The sequence below is a fragment of the Lagenorhynchus albirostris genome, chromosome 2 (assembly GCF_949774975.1).
Source record: "Lagenorhynchus albirostris chromosome 2, mLagAlb1.1, whole genome shotgun sequence".
NCBI classification, from domain to species: domain Eukaryota; kingdom Metazoa; phylum Chordata; class Mammalia; order Artiodactyla; family Delphinidae; genus Lagenorhynchus; species Lagenorhynchus albirostris.
In genome coordinates, this window is record NC_083096.1 from 109,606,473 (window position 1) to 109,623,544 (window position 17,072).

The 17,072-nt window shown below is 41.5% G+C and overlaps 2 long non-coding RNA genes across 2 annotated transcripts; both read right to left on the minus strand.

The window, feature by feature from the left end:
* Positions 1-198: 198 nt before the first annotated feature.
* On the minus strand, positions 199-4,511 carry LOC132516409 (uncharacterized). Its single transcript, XR_009539317.1, has 3 exons — positions 4,457-4,511; positions 1,119-1,150; positions 199-285 (listed from the first exon to the last, which is right to left on the minus strand). It is a non-coding gene; the product is annotated as an uncharacterized LOC132516409 (long non-coding RNA).
* An 867-nt stretch (positions 4,512-5,378) lies between these two features.
* LOC132516092 (uncharacterized) lies at positions 5,379-9,242 on the minus strand. The gene is made up of 3 exons (XR_009539254.1): positions 9,086-9,242; positions 7,422-7,575; positions 5,379-5,483 (listed from the first exon to the last, which is right to left on the minus strand). It is a non-coding gene; the product is annotated as an uncharacterized LOC132516092 (long non-coding RNA).
* Positions 9,243-17,072: the final 7,830 nt, after the last annotated feature.

The window sequence follows — 17,072 nt, forward strand, 5'->3', positions numbered from 1 at the left end:
AAAAAAGAATAAGTGAAAACAGCCAAAAACCAACTCTGAAATGTATCTCTAAAGACCATGAAGCCCTGAGTAAGAAACTGAGACATTTATGGGAACCTTTGGAATTCTGTTCTTACACCCTGCTAATCGCTGTCACTGAGAAGTAGCAGGACCAGTTTTTGCCGGTCATTATCACCTGCCCTTGACATCATGGACTCACCTGCTGCTTCTCCAGCTCATGCCCCGTCGATCCTGTAGCCATGGCCACATACAGCCTCTGGGTTCTCCCCTGACAGCCTGACCCACCTAAATCCAGGAAAATGCTTGAATCAGTGAGGGATAACGAATAGCAGGTGACACTTGAAGACAAACCCTTGCATCCTACACTATTTCTCTCTTTGCTAAGAAGTATATTTGCAATCTGATCAGTAGAGTATATGTGGCACTCTCTTTTATAATATTTTTGTAGAAATCAATACAGTGTAACCAAATTGGTGTCAATAGGTTAGATTCCTTATTTATCATTATTGAGACTTTTCATTTCTTCATGGAAAAACTATTGGTTTACATCATGCCATTTGACTTCTGGTTCAAGTGCTTTCAAAGAAACTGATTTTTAAAAATGCATCCTTGAAAGCCTGACAGTCTAACAGTTGAAAAATCTAAGTCAGGACAGAATGGCAGACTAAAGATGGGTAAGATGCGAAAGTAAGAGGATAACTAAGGGCAATATTAAGTATACAAATATATGTTTATCAACAAAAACCAGAAGACCAAATGGAGCAGCTAGTAATAAAAAATAGGCAAGCACATTTTGACTTAAATTTTAAAAAGTACCCAGTATCCCAATACCTTTCCTATTGAAAGAAAAAAATGTAGCCATTATTCAAAGGGAAATGTGTGTGTGTGTGTGTGTGTGTGTGTGTGTGTGTGTGTGTGTGGTACATTAAGACGAGTTCCACTTCAATTTCTGAGCCTCGTTAAGTCATCATCCTCATCTTTCCATTTGTGCTAGGTTTCACAGTCTACGAAGCACTTTCACAAATACTACATATTCATCCAACCAACATTTATTGAGTTCCTCCTCTCTTTCAGTCTGCTGGACACAGGAAGTAAAAATATAAAAAGTTAATACTTACCTTTGAGAAGTCCATAGAAGCAATCTCCTATCCTAAACAAATTTAAGGAAGGGAAAGTCTTTGCAAAGATCAGAATGGGACAATGACTTTTTAACATGCAATTTTCCCCTTAGAATTCCAAAATCCTAGTAATGACAAAGGAGAAAAAATGATCACCAATTTCCCCATATTTTGAGAAAGCCATTTCACTACTTCTCACTCATTGGACTCTGTTACTAATCATTTGAGACTTTCATAGAGTGTAAGTGGGCATGCCTCCTAAGCCTAAAAGCCTAAAAGTTTTAAGGGATGCCCTTAGACCTATAGACCTCTTCTCTATTTGCCATGTCCTGGACTAAAAGGCGGTAATATCCTTTCTCCTTAATTGTAATAGGTTAGGCATTAGGTTTACAAATAAACCTTGAGTATATCAATTTAAAAAGCAATTAAGGATCACCTATGATGTGTCATGCACTGTGATAGGAATTACAAGAGAAAAGTAAAAGCATGTCCCTGACCACAGGGAGCTCAGGAGGGGAGAAATACATATAAAAAAATATATTAAAAAATACATATATATTTACATATATGTAAGTAAATCTAAAGCAAATGCTCCACAATCAAGGTAAAGGTAGTACCTGAGGGTAGACTTTTTCACCTAGCTAATCTTTTCAACTCTCTCACTAACGTCCTCAACATTTTATGCTGGCGGGAGGAGCACCTGAAACAGATAGCTGTCGTGTTTTAGGCACTATGTTCTGCTGTTATTTAAATTCTTCAAAATGTTAGAATGGGTTATGAAAATATGTCCTCTGAGCCCTTTAGAAAACAAGCCAGACTAATTTCACTTAGAAAAGAAATCACATCAGATTAATAGTCTTATTTTGATGAGAATATTGAATTAGCTACTAGATAGATCTAGTGAATCTTGACTTGAACAAGAATTCTGAGAGGGTCTCAAGAGTTCCTGCTGGTCATGTTGAAAAATAATTTGTACCAAATGATACCACAATAAGATGAATTCATAATGATTAAACTACAGTGCCCAAATGGTGCTGGTCAACCTTGTGGAGAGTTTCTAAAGACATTCCTTAGGCCTGTGCCCTCAGCCCTGTTTTAGCAACATGTTACACAACAATTTGCACAAAGATGTAAAAAGTATGCTTTACTGAAACTCCAATGAATTTTAAAATCTCAGAATATGGCAAAAAAGCTGGCACTGAGCCTGGTCCATGAAAAATATATTTTTGAAAGTTTCTATAATGAATGAATGAATAAACAAATGGATTGCATAGATTTGAAAGAGGAACTAACATTTAATAAATCATGTAATGAGATAAATGTAAGGTCCTGCACCAGGGTCTAAAACTACCAAAGTACAACAGAGAAGGAGAGAGTTTTCTGAGCAGTTTGATTGGCGTAGCCATCTCCTCCCCCCACAAAAAAGATAAAACATAAACAAAAACATTTAATACTCTAATTGGTTGTATCAATAGAAGTATAGAACCTAGAATGAAGGAGGTGATAGTCTACTTTGTACTATCAGCCCATACGGAGCATTTTGTTCAATTATGAATGCTACACACTGAAATAACTTAGGGGGAAATTGAATGGTGAGTAGGCTAAATATCATGTCATATGAGAAATAATTTATTATACTATGTGGGATTATCATCATAGTCATAAAAAGAACTAAGTGACAAGTGCTTTACGTGCATGTTCTCATTAGGTCCTCACAACATTTTGCCTGCGAAGCAAGTACTATTATTATCCCATTTAACAAATAAGAAAATAAAGGCTGAGAGAGGCCAGGCAATTTGCCCAAAGTCAGAGAGGTGACAGACAGAGGCAGCTTTGAATCTCAACAAGGCTTCCCTGATTCTAGAGCTTACACACTTAAGGAAAGGAGACAAATATTGGAAAGACTATGATGTGGACACAGAATTGGAGGCTATTCATACTGGCTTCAAGAAAGAGCACTGGAACCAAAGAATGGAAGCTACTGGGAAAACCGGCTCATTATATGAAAAAATTTATAATAGTTCTTTTAGGTGTCTCACACAGATCCCCTCCCATGCTTTTCCACACCATTTCAGATCAAATTGACCATTTTCTTGAATGAGGGCAATTATATTAATTGCAAACAGTTTTCTGTTTTCTGTCTATAAGAACTCACAGTTAGATTTTTAAGGTGGTAGTTACTGTTGGTCACATTTCTATGTCTATCTATATTTCTGTTCCTATTAACTACTGCACAGATCTGAGCAATGTGAGGATCAAAGATGTGTAGTTTTGACTTTATAACATATGCTAGCTCTAGCTGCCCTTGAAAGCCAGGAACTGTGCCTTCCCTCGGTGCCACCTTGAAGCCACCATGGGAGATGTACAAGTCACCCTAGGTTTCAAAAAGAAGCAATCCATTTCCAAGTTGCAATCTACTTGAAATAATCTCCCCAATTACATGGGAGTAATTTACTCTATATTTACTTTCTGCTTTGGACTATCAAATATCTCTTCCTCTCACCCGCAGGGGCAGCAGCTGGGATTAAAACTTCCACTACCCTCCGGGCTGGGGCTTTATTATTTAACTCTTTCGTGCCCAGGAGTGGACAAGGTTTGCACCAGATGATGACTAAACTTCCCTATAGCCTAAGACATATTATTGCAATATTAACCTTATTTATTTTAGATCCAACCTATTTCCAAAGCTGTTTATTGTTTTTAGTACAAATTCTTTCTCCAGCACTGAGGCAGACCAACGTAAAGCTAAGCAGTTGGAAAGTAAAACATTTAATCAGCTAAAAAGTCCACCCATGCGATACCAAAGAGACAAATGTATGTATTGTTTGCTACAAGATCAGGAAGAGCTCCAGGGGTGCTAAGCCAGTGGCACCTCTCAGCGGGGTAAAGTTTCACTTTCCACCCTACCAGTTGAGGGCGCCAGAGCTCAGAAAAGGGAGTATTTTTATTTCTAATTCTCTGTCCTGGGTGTAGCCCTCCAAATCTCTGGGCTTCCTCCTGTTCTGTCTCCTATGGAGAGGAAGAAAAAGCCTTTTCAAATCAGTCTTGGCCTCTCAAAACCCAGAACCGTGGGTGAGCATGACTCTTTGTTTTTAATAGTAGGCTTTATTTCTTAGAGCTATTTTAGGTTTACAGAAAAACTGAGCAGAAAGTACAGACAGTTCCCATATACCCCTCCCCTCCCCCACCCCCATCTCTACAGTTTCCCCCATTATGACACCGGTCTTGAGCATGACTTTCAATAGAGTGGTCCAGATTTGCAGTTCTGAAGTTTCCTGACCTTAACGTGGCTAAGAACGTGGTCAGACCCATCCCTGTTCCAAATAGAACTCACTCACTCTGGAGGCTTCCATCAGCTGCTGGGACCAGCCATCCCATCCTGAGCTGAGCTCTTCAACAAAATGAACCTGGCCCAGAGGCAGCCGCCCCTAAAAACAAGCCAGACAGGAAGGAGGAGGCAGCAATGGGCTCTGGGAAGAGCCTGAGGACAGCAAGTCTCAACAGAGTATTTTGAAGAGATCGTTGGCAACATTATCTTATTAAATTACAGGGGGATCATCCTTACTTGCGTAAACTCTTCATGAAAAACAATTAGGCAGCCATCGTGGTGGTGCTGTTATCAGTGAGAGTTGCCCCCGCAAATCTCTTTGGCCAGGGCTGCTGTGCTAGGATGAACTTCTCCCTGTGCCTGGCCCTCTTTCTGCACTAGCTTTTAATTGCTAACGAATTAAACTTTCCAAGGAGATAAGAATAATGTTGTTTTGTTTGCACACAGGCTGCACGACTAACAAGGACAATATAAATAAACCCATTCCGAGCTTTATCTGCTCTATCTGCGGGTGGACGCACAGTGCCTGTGTTCTAGTGAAGCCTGGGATGGCTTCCACACAAGATTAAGCGGTTATCGTGGAAGCCAAGGCTTGCACACTGTTAAAAGCCTGAGCTAATACGTTCACTGAAGACGTTATGCCTAATTATGCTATCTGGCAGTACGGAAACCTGTTCCCCAAACCTTAAACCATCCCGATGGTTTGGGTGTGGGTCTGAACCCTGTAAATACGCCAGGACGACTCTGTAGGATTTGGAGCCAACTATGCTCCGTGATGGCTATGAAAATGGGCAAAATCTAGTCCTTGCACATTCTATCCCCCCAGGATGGTATGCATTTCTTCTTGGTTCTGTGGCTATCGCAACAAAAAAGTGTGAGGGGAACTGTTTGTGCTTTTATTTTTGGAAACTTACTTCAATCTCTGCAGGCATCTCCTATGAAATACAGAGCTCTCTGTCCACCAAGTTGTTTGGGAGTGCTGGTGGGGATGGAGTTCTTTATTTATGGGTTTGTTTCAAGTTCAAAGAAGGGCTGCCCTGCGGGATGTAAAGTACAGCATGCTGACTATACGTAATAATACTCTATTGAATATTTGAAAGTTGCTTTCAAATAGAGTAGATCTTAAAACTTATCAGAAGAAAAAAAAAATGTTTATAACCAAGTATGGTGACAGACATTAACGACACTTATTGTGGTGGTCATTTCACAGTATATACAGATGTCAAATCATTATGTTGTTTACCTGAAACTAAAATAACGTTATATGTCAATTATCCCTCAAAAAAGAAAGAAAAGGAATGCCTTCATGGCTAGGAGAAAAAACTGATGTCTCAAGTTCTGAGTCATGGTTTCTGCTCAGCTCCTGATGTCAGTAGAGTGAAGTGTCACGTGGTTTGTATTCCTTGCCTGTAAGCAGGTACGGCGTGGTGTGATACCAGCCCTAACCACTGTTTTGGCTGTGTGTTGAATGCACAGAATCCTCTGGTGATGTACGAGCCTCGTGTGTGTGTGTGTGTGTGTGTGTGTGTGTGTGTGTGTGTACCTTCCTCTGCCCCAACCCCACTGATGTAGGGGAAGCAGGTGCAGGGTGCAGTCAACCAGGGTAGGAATCTGATGCACTGAGAGCCAGTCAGAATGTCTGCGGATCACTAACCATCAGTTCAAGAGGCTTCAAAAATGAATTTAATTCGATTACTCAGAGATTGAAATCACACATCAAGGCCTTAGGAGATCTCATGGTGAACTAAATCAAGTGGATCGTTTCATTCCTCAAATCATGCCTGAGGCTCCCAGGCAGAAACCGTCACCATGATTGCTTATGAGGCGATCATTCCCCGCCCCCCCAGACATATCCGGACCGTGCCTCCAACAGGTAGAAGCTTGAACCTATGCAGCCATCCTCATCCATACTCCCAGCCTCTTTTCATAGATATTTCCAAATACCTAAGATGACCCTAAACGCAACAGAGTTGTTTGTTTATTTTTAAAATCTGCAACTTGTCTAAAAGTAGCCCATCATTCCCTAAAACAAGATCCTTTCCCGGCGTCCCACATTCCTCCCTGTAGGATTCCTGTCTTCCCTTCTCTCTTACACCAGACTTCTAACCAAAGCCCGTTGCTGATCACTGCTCTCTGACTTCTAATTCTTCCTTTTCCACATTCTCAATTTTACTGCTCCAGGCTCTGATTACCTCAGTTTTCCTTGTTTCTCACCATTCTAATCCCTTTGTAAATACTGTGTTTATCTTGTTAACTTACTTAAGCAAGAGGTACGCGGGCCTCTCACTGTTGTGGCCTCTCCCGTTGCGGAGCACAGGCTCCGGACGCGCAGGCTCAGCGGCCATGGCTCACGGGCCCAGCCGCTCCGCGGCATGTGGGATCTTCCCGGACTGGGGCATGAACCCGTGTCCCCTGCATCGGCAGGCGGACTCTCAACCATTGCGCCACCAGGGAAGCCCAGCAAGACATTTCTTACGGTCATTTCCGGTTCAACCTTTTTCTTGCCTCTGTGTCAGTCTGGCTTCAGTTTTTACCCCCTATTATTCAACCTTTCACCAGCAACCATTGTTCCATCCATCCATCCATTTCACAAGGATTTACTGAACACCTATGGGGATCACGCACTTCTTGAGCCATTGGGAATAAGAAGGTGAAGAGGATCATTCCCTGTTCTCAAGGAGCTCACTTGGAAAGGTGGACATGTATGCAGTGCATGCCCTTAATTGCCTCAGTGTGGTACAAGCAATAAAGAGGAGCCCAGGATACTCTGGAGGTCCAGACAGGGAGGGGAAGGCAATCAGACAGTCCTCTCCTCCTCCCCCTCCAGGCTCGTGTCCCCTCTGCAACACTAACACCAGGCCTTGGCTCACATCGCCCACACCTCGTACCTGAAGTGCCCTTTCTATCCAAATCTTGGCTACATTACAAGATTATAGTCCCTCGGATTCCAGTAACCATCACCAGACCATACTTACCTCCACCTTGGTGAACTTTTAGACTTGCCATTCATAGGACCCAATTTAGGAATTGTTTTATTTGTGTCGCTTTGCCTCCTCAACTCAAGTTTGACCTCTAATTGGAGTGTCTATAATTGTGTCTCCACACATCTGTTGTATTCTTCACAGTGTGCTTCCAGGAACACAGTAAATACTCAATTAAAAAGACATCTGATGGATTATGGATACTTAGATTTTCCTAACCATTCCCCCCTGCTTTCATAACAGGAGTAACATCACATCTACACATAGTGGGCACTTAAGGAAAGGAAGAGAGTGTGAGATATAGTAAAGGACAAGGGCTATGAAGTCAAACAGATCCAAGTTCAAATCCCAATTCAACTACACTGTCTGTTTGATCTTGAGCTAGTTTCGATTTTCTGAGCCTCAGGTTCCTAAATTGCAAAATGAGGACTAATAATACACACTTCGTTTCTATTTCAGGGATGATTAAATGAGTCTGTGTAAGTAAAGTGCCTGGCACAGTGCTTGGCACGTAGTTAGCCACCAAAACATGTTAGATCCTGTCCTTCCCACTATTCTCCCTCCTCTCTCCATCCCCACTCTTTCACACCAGGCAAAATTTAGCAAAAACCAACAGAGACATTTAAAACTTCTCCTGTGTGCTTTTGGTTGCAGAACAGAGCTATAAACTTTTCTCAAGCACCCACCTAACCCCTGGTGAGTACCTACATTGTGTTCGTCACACCCAGCTTGTCACAGGGAAAATATTCGTTTATGTATTTTTTTTTTACTGTTGTTATGTGGACATGAATGTAATAAGAATTCTGTGATCTTTGAGTCCTACAGCTCTCAAAAACATGTGATGCTCTACATTTTTGACTGCCCTTCGTTTGGTCCACTGGAATGTGAGATCCAGGGAAATCCCTGTACATTCTTCTGCCCACAGAAAGGGTTAAACATTCCCACTACAAAAGGACTTAGTGTTCTAACTGTAAATGTCATGGGAACATGGCCTGGAAAAGCTGAAGGCCATTGCATTATACAATTACCTATTTACTGGAGACAGTATATTTAATAACTAATCATCTAATCTAATAATACTGAAGAATATCAGACTGAAAGGTCAAGTGTTTAAGATTAGGAAGAAGGCAGCCTTAAAAGTACATTTAAAAGAGCCTCACAGATCAACAAGTCAGCCTTAGATTCTGCCGTGCTACTGCTGCTTCCAGGCCTTTAGGGAACTCAGAAATGTCACTATCTTTCAAACTCAGAATATATATTACAGCCTCTACTCATAGGGGTTTTATTGCATGAGGTCTCTTAGTTAGCAGTTGAAGATGATTGTTTCATCTTGTGTAATGGCATATTAGCTCTATGAAGGAAAACGTTATACTAGGAGGTTTTCAATGTACTCTTAATGAGAGCTTTTGCCCCAAGTGTTATTTTTCCCTTGGGACTTCCTTGTGACAAGTTCTGTTTGCTTCCATTTATGGTTCCCTCTTCTGGACATCTTTCTCAGAGACCTAAGTGGTCATCATTCCCAGAGATTTTCATGGTACAAACTCTTCATTTTGTAAGATCTTAAAAGCCTCATATGGAAAAATCACCCTTTATTCCTCACATTTGAAAGCTTGAATAGACACCTTCCCCATTCTTTAATAAAGGAAAAGTCTTGTCACCTTTCAGATTCCATAGATGAATCTCTTGAAGAACAACCATCTGGTTCTGATGATGCAAACTTGGCCAGCAAGACATTTATTTTTATTCTAGATATTTGAGTCCTTTTCATGGATGTTTTCATAAGTTGCTCTCACTTCAGTCCCCTGATGTTTTCAAATCTTGGTAGTTTGCTTACAATTTCTAAGAGTAGAACATCTTTGGAGAAAGATCTAGATATCCACTCTTCTTCTGGGATAAAAAACAAAAATATAAAAACCCTGTAACTGTCAGGATAGAATGGGTTATGCCGAGGTAGCAAATTAGTTCTGAAATCCCAGTGAGTTATCAAGACAAAGGTTTATTTATTTATTTTGTTCCAGTTCATATTCATCACAAGTTAGTGAGAAGCTCTGCTCATACAGTTACTCAGGGACCAGGTTGAAGGATGTTAAACCAGCTGGTCACGTCTCCACAGCAGAAGGAAGAAGAGACAAGGGGTATCTCATCAGCACCCTTCTATGCCTTGACTCAGAACTGACATCATCCCAATTCAGTTTGCAATCCATTAGCTAGAACTTGTCACAGTTTCCCCTAAGTTCCAGGAAATGTGATCTTCTCTGTGTGCAAAAATAAGAGGAGAACCAGATATTGGTGAAACCAGAAATGTCTAACACAAGCATACACACACACACACACACACACACACACACACACACACACATCACCACTGTCCACACTGAGAGTATATGCCTCAAGAAGAGTGAAGCCAACAAAACAGGCTGAACACAAAGAAATCTCTAAGCCTGGATACCCAGTGAATCCAGAACAACTGAAACAGAATTAAAATACTTACTGTGTGCTTTTGTCAAGATGAATCCAAATTCCTGTTCCGCTTTTAGTTCCTTGATTTTTTTCAATACTTTGTTGTAAGATTTTTTTTTGTCAAAGTTTTACATTGTAGGTAATAAAACAATTTCCAAGGAGAAAGATTGATGCTCACTAGTTTAAAGGTGTGAGGTCGATTACCACTTGGTTCATATCAAATTCCCTAGCAAATCCCAGGTTCCTGAGTGGGAGTTCAGGCTCTTTATTTATTTCTATCAGTTCCTATGGTTTGCTTCTCTTTGTTCAAAAGACAAATTCATACCCAAAATAGCGCCTGGCACAGTGCCCGACATACAGTGGATGCTTAGTATATGTAACAATGCTTAGGAATAACAAATGAATGAGTGCGAAATTAGAAACCTCTATACCAAGAGTATTTATACAAATTTCTAGACTTATACTCAATGTCACCACAATAAAATTCATAATCAGTGTGTCTTACCTATTGTATATGATAAGTTATGCGAAGGGCAGTACTGATTGCAGTAAAAGGATAATTAGAAAAAGGACAGAGACTTTTCTGTTTTCCTCCAATTTTGAATCTGTCCTCCCCCATTCTCTTCCCCATTTGCACAGATTCTTAGGATAATAGTTTTCATTTATCAAGGAGGCAATATCACTTCAGCCTCACACCAGGGGAAGCAATTGTGCTGTCTTCAGTGTCCACCTGAAGGGGAGAAGCCACCAATCTTTCTTGGAAATAAGGTGCTGTGGAAAATAATTGTGTAATTCTTCTCTCAGTAGAAGACAATGCTGGCCAGGATTATGCAACAGGATTCCTTTCTATTGGAAGAGCCTGACTTATAACTCAACCACTTTCTGCTACTTATATAAGAACAAAGTCATGTCAAAAGAAGCCAGTATGAGGCTGCCTGTTCTTCATTTCAATTGGACTTTTCCTTGGGCATAAAAATAAATAATACATAGCACGCAGTGAGTTTTGCTTCATGTCAGGCAGTGTGCTAATGTTACCAAACCAAACTTGGGTCCACTCACATGCCACACAGCTAAGCCAATCTACTGCCACTGCGTTGTGGTGAAGGAAAGTACAGCATTTATTTGCAAGGCACGAAGCAAGGAGAACAGGCAGCTCATGCTCAAAAGACCCAAACTCCCCAATGGCTTTCAGGGAAGGATTTTTAAAGGCAAATTTGGGGGTGAGGGTTGGAAGGTGCATGACTTTCTTCTGATCATTTGGTGGTGAGGTGACAGGGTGTTTTGGGTGTTACGGGAAGCTTAATCATCAACTTCCTGGTTCCAACCAGTCTAGGGTCTACGTGCTTGTGCTCAGCATGTAGTCACCATCTTCCACCTGGGTTTCGATTCTGCAGAAAGATATGCATCAGATCGTTATGATGCGGAAAGATATGCACCAGATTGTTATGTATATCCCTTGAGGAGGAAGTAGGGCTCTATTTTATTGCTGAACTATTGTTCAACCCATCTTGTTTAACCGCTTTTCCTTTTTTTCGGCATTCTCTCACTTCCCTAATTAGTAACTGTTGAGTGTTCTCTTTGGAACTCAGGGAAGGCCTAGGAGACTAAGCCTTTTCAACAAACAAGGAATGGGGGATATGGAGGGGCTTCTGAATCTGGGAGGGCCCTGAAGTTTCCTGCTTGGTTTCAGTCCCCTCTTTTCTTTGATACTCCTCAACCCTGAGGGAAACAGAGGAGGGACAGGAAAGGGGATAAAGTTTTGGATAGAGAGGATAATCATAAACTCGGCAGGGAAATTTTGTTTTAGGGGGACTCGACTTCACTAAGCATGTTACATTCATTATGCTTTTCCAAAGTGTGGTCATGTACCCCACAAGTTGTGCAGGACAAGAAGAAAATATTAAAATATTTATTTCTGTTTATTTTGTAATTTCATTATTTAATTTCCATTTCTGTGTATTTTATAATTTACATAAAATATAGTACAATGGTACCTGTATAAAAAAAGAAATATATACTCACACATATATATGTTGAAAATACATGGATGGCCATTTGCTCAGTTTTTTTGTTTGTTTGTTTTTAACTGACGAGATAGGATGATGATGATGATGATTCTATTTACAGAAGAGGAAACCGAGGCTGAAAGACATCAAAATGACTTGTCCAAAATGTCAAAGATGGTAAATGGCAGAGCTGGAACCAGTGTCTGATTCTAAAGTCTATGTAGTCTGGCATGATCATTAAAGGAATTCCTGGTGTTCAAACACTGGTGCTTGAAAACCAGTCTCATTTGTGCCTGCAGAAATGCCAACCCCTGGGGTAGAAGAAACTCCATACTTTGATCATCTTCCACAGTGAAGCAGAAGGAAAAGACGAAAAGAAATTGAAGGAACCAAAGCCAGACAGACGCTAGGTAGTAAATGCAAAAGAATTCAAAGAAAGTAGAAATCAAAGGGAAATGTCACAACATTTGGTCCGACACCCTATTCCTCACCCATCCCCTTCATGTCCTTCTACGGAAATCAGATTCCTGGCATGGGCGATCCATTGTTTGAACATGCGTTAATGGACACATCCAGATTCCTAGCACCAGGGAGTTGAGAGGCAATCAACACGAACTGAGACACTTAGAGCTTCATCTTCTACTGATTGAGCGCTGAGGGGTGTGTATCCCTATGTGGTCCCTAAGAACTACACCCAGGGGAGAAACATTTACCTTGTTCAAAATGGTTGGAGCTGTGTCAGTTTTTGTGGTTGTTATCTTCAATTTTCTTAACTAGTAATGAGGGATGCTCGTAAACGTTAATCCGAAAAGCACTAGACTCTCTGTAGGGCATTCATTATAGAAGACTTTGAAGCTTAGGAGGAAGTTCGGAGCTTAAAGGAAAAAAAAAATTTAAACAACTCTATATTGTACACATTAAAAAAATAAGTGCAATGGAGTTCTTTATAGGTAACCAAGTTTCTCAGGCAGTGATAAAGATTTAATTTTTTTAAATCACTGTCAAACCCCTTTGCACATTATTTGCATAAGTTCTCAAACAATGGGACTGTTTTCATGTAAATTTCTTTTCAGGGAGACTCCTGCTTTTTCTGAAAGCAGTGTAACTGTAGCTGAGTTATATAAAGCAACAATTTATTGCCTCCTGCGGAAGATGCTTTGTACTAATGATCTGAAAACTGGTGTTTCGTGCTTGGTATTAGTCGATCGGTGGTTCAAAATGTGAAGAGAAAGAGGGGCCTTTATTTTGTAGTTAATTAGTTCTGACTAAGATGGTGGTGGGAGTGCTTCCCAGAACTTCCTGGATCCCTGGAATCCAGAAACCCACTACAAAACCTAAATGAAGCCGTTGACCACATCAGAGGAAAAAAAAAAGAAAAGTGATTCACTAATACATGCCTGATTTCAATGAGAAATCTTTCTGTGTTTCAGAAATCTGACTCTTTTCTCTAACTGCCCTTGTCACCTTGCTGGCTGAGAAAAGGGAGACCAAAAAGCAACATGAATATGTAAAAAGGTGAGTTTTGTTGGAACTACAGAAATAGAACTGAATGCCCCGTAAGGAACAAAGTTGTCCCTTCTCTGAGACTTTATGATGAAAACAAAAATAGAAACAAAACAAAACAAAAAAAAACAACTTGCTTGTTCTGGGGTTTGGGGCTCTGATATTTCTATCTGAAAATTATAGTAAGTCAATTAAGCAAGCTTTTTCTTCACTCCCCGTCTCTTCCCTTATTTCTCAGGGACTCCTGAGTTCTCTAATTCCTGAACACTCCTAGGGCAGTTCAGCTTACAATGATAGAAGTTTCCGTGGTTGTTTTCTGAATTCCACATGAACTCCTCTCTACATTTGCAGAGAACATGGCTCCTCGATGGCGTTGAGTTTCCAAGAGAAAATGCTCATCCCAGTTTAGATCACCCACAGTCCTCAACACACACCGCACAAAAAGGTCGGTCCTGATGGCAAAGTTCAGGATAGAACTGTGTCAACTAATTTAATCATTGACCATGAAATACCAGTTATCTTACTCTTATGTGCAGTCCTAAGTCGACTGCATATTTTTGTGTAATTGAACACTGACCCTACCAGGAAGAATTCAAGGATTTTGCTTTTTAGTTAATATCGTTAGAAATGAAATGTCTCGATTGAAAACAAAACAGTCACGTTATTAAGGTGCTGAGTTTTCTCCCCAACGCTTAAAGCGTTACCACTCCTGCAGCCTTTGGCTTTAGGCTAGTGCCTTTCCACCCCACCACGACCCCCAGAAGAACCACACGCCCCTTCCATCCCACCTTTTTTTTTCTTTCTGTCACCTATTGAAGCATTCTGTGTCACAGGACTCCATTTGGACATTTAGGAAGGAGAAGAGTGCTCTGGGGTAACTGGGCCACGGGAAGCAGTGAGCTAGCGGGTCATCCCCCTAACACCTTCTGTTTCTGGGTCTCCCTTTCCTTTCTGGATACCTGACACGCTACTGGAGCGGCGAATACAACAAGGCCAAGATGTCTTCATTTTCTGCCAAAGCAAGGCCTCAGCTACAGTGTGGTGGAGACCCTGGATTTCTGAGGCCAACCGGTCAGAAGCATCCCCAGCTGCTGCCAGCAGGGCGGGAGCCGGAATCGAGGAGACCTAGGAGGCCGGGCCTGCTGCGCTGTGTGTGACTGCAGCAGAGGCCGGGGCCCGAGGAAACCCCAGCAGCAAGGGAAAAACAGATTGACGCTCAGTGACTCATTTAGCTCCTGGATTGGACAGATCTCTCCCCTGTTGGCAATTTGGCCTGGCGTCAATAGTTCGGATACTAGGCTGAAGAGCTTAAAATAATTGGGGGGAAAAAATCTGCAGAACTGCCAGCCGTCCAACTCTTTACTCTGTGCTGAAAGACACAGGACAAATGACATCTAGGTTATTAAATATGAAGTCACTGGATCTGCTGCCCATTTGGTCTAAAAAGCGGAAAACTGGATAAAACTCAAATTTATACTTCAGCGTAGAGGGCCTGTTTGTCCTTGAGGCAATCCATGAATTTTGGCCGTGCAGGCATTGTGACATGTGGAAATAATGTGGGGCGGGGGGAATGGAGGAGGAACAATGTTTGATTTTGCCCCCGCTCAGCTTTCACCCCCTGGGGAAAAAAAATGAAAATGTCAATAAAGAGCGTGAATGTGAAGAGAAATGGAATCAGAGCCCAGAGTTTAGTAGCTGGCAGTTTCAACTTTATATACTTTAGGCCGACAGGCGGCTGGATTTCCTGTACTTTATATCCAATGTACGAAAACAGAAGCAACAGGCTCATCTGGTATCAGTAAAGGTCAGTTAAACTTATAGAGACATCCTTTGGAGCAAATCCCCAGTCCTGTATTTGCATATTTATGAACTAGAGATTATGACAGGCCATTCCATTTATTAGAGCAGTGCTGCTATAGTTAATAGTCTGTCAGCATTTCCATTATAAAGCCCGTTTTTCAGTGTTTTAATATCTCAGCTGTTAGAAGTTACATCAGGCTGAAAAGTGGTCTTCAGCATCTTCAGGCCACAGCGGGGTGAGCTTCTCTTGGTGGTGGTGATGGGGCTTGGAACCCCACAAAGGCACTTAAATCGAGCCAACGATTTTTACATTGGGCATTGGCAGTAAGTATAAAATCCAGGATTCTGAGAAGGGTTGTTGAATTCTTCTCTTGCCCCACCACCTCAAATCCCCAAATCATCTTTTCCTTGTCTTGGTATCCTTGTCTGCATCAGGGCTTTCACTCTCTATTTAGAGGGGAGACTGTGATTTTAGGGCAAAAATTCAACATTTTAACATGGCAGAGTAGTCTCCCCCCCATTTCACTGGAACTGGAGGGACAACAGAGCCCCAGAGTCAAGCAAAGATGCTGGAGACATCCATTCATTCATTCATTCATTCATTGAGAATTGGCTCATGCAATCATGGAAACTGGCAAGTTCAAATTCTGCAGGATCGGCCAGCAGGCTGGAGACACAGGGAGGAGTTGGTATTGCATTTCAAGTCTGAAGGACATCTCCTGGCAGAATTCTCTCTTTCTGAAGGGAGGTCAACCTTTCTCTTAAGGCCTTCAACTGATTGGATGAGACCCGCTCACACTACGGCACATAAAATTAACCATCACAGGGAGTAATCTGCTTTACTCAAGGTTTACTGTCATAAATGTTCATCTCATTTTAAAAATGCCTTAACAGCAACATCCAGACATATCTGACCAAGTATCTGGGTACGGTGGCCTAACCAAGTTGCCCCTAAAATTAACCATAACAGTCATGAACAACTTCATATCTTAAGCATCTCCTCTACATAAAGTCCTGGGTTTGACCCTGGCAATGCAAAATTAGTGACATAGTCCTCGTCCTAAGGATCTTGTGGTCCACCATCTCACTGCTACCAAGATTTCACAGCAAAATTACAGGACCCAACAGAATCAACATCCGGTTCCATGCTTTGCTTTCTCTTTTCAATGACTCAGGATACCCTCTGGTAGAAGCATATCAGTGGGCGTGATGTCAGATGCATTCTTAAGAGAAGGCACTGGTGTCTAGGGACTCCTTATCATCCAGGAAGACAGCTTGCTCTTTCCAAACCAAATTCTTGTCATTTTGCCCTGACACAAAGCTGCCGAGTAACTCAATGATATTCAAAGCTCCCTTGGGTTTTGAGGAGCTATTGGAATAAGAGGAAAGAGGAAGCAGGTTGCCCTCTCATTAAAAAGTCATCCATCCAAAAAAAAATGCATCGTGACTCTGGTTATACAGCTGCTTGACACATCTCAGGAGAAGCCCCACATCCTCACCTGGAGAGTCTCCTCGGAGCAGGTTGAAAATTCCCACTTTGCTTAGCAGAGCTTCCAGGATTCTCCCTCCACAGCATTACCTACCAGACCCAAGACCCTTCATCAGAAGACAATCTTCAGGACAGTCTGACCCTAGGCAAACCCATCTGTATAACCAGCTCTCCTTGTTAGCTCTGATTTTGAGAGCTGCCTTACATAACAGAAGCAATTCACCTTGCCCTCTCCCCTATGTCTCTTTTTGGGGTCAGTGGCCTTTATTTTCTTTACTTAAGATGTATCACACTCCTGGACACACAGAATAGGGTTTTGAAGTCATGAGGCAGAGAATGTCACCACGATATCACTCAATTTTACTGTAAGAAAAACTTTAAAAATAA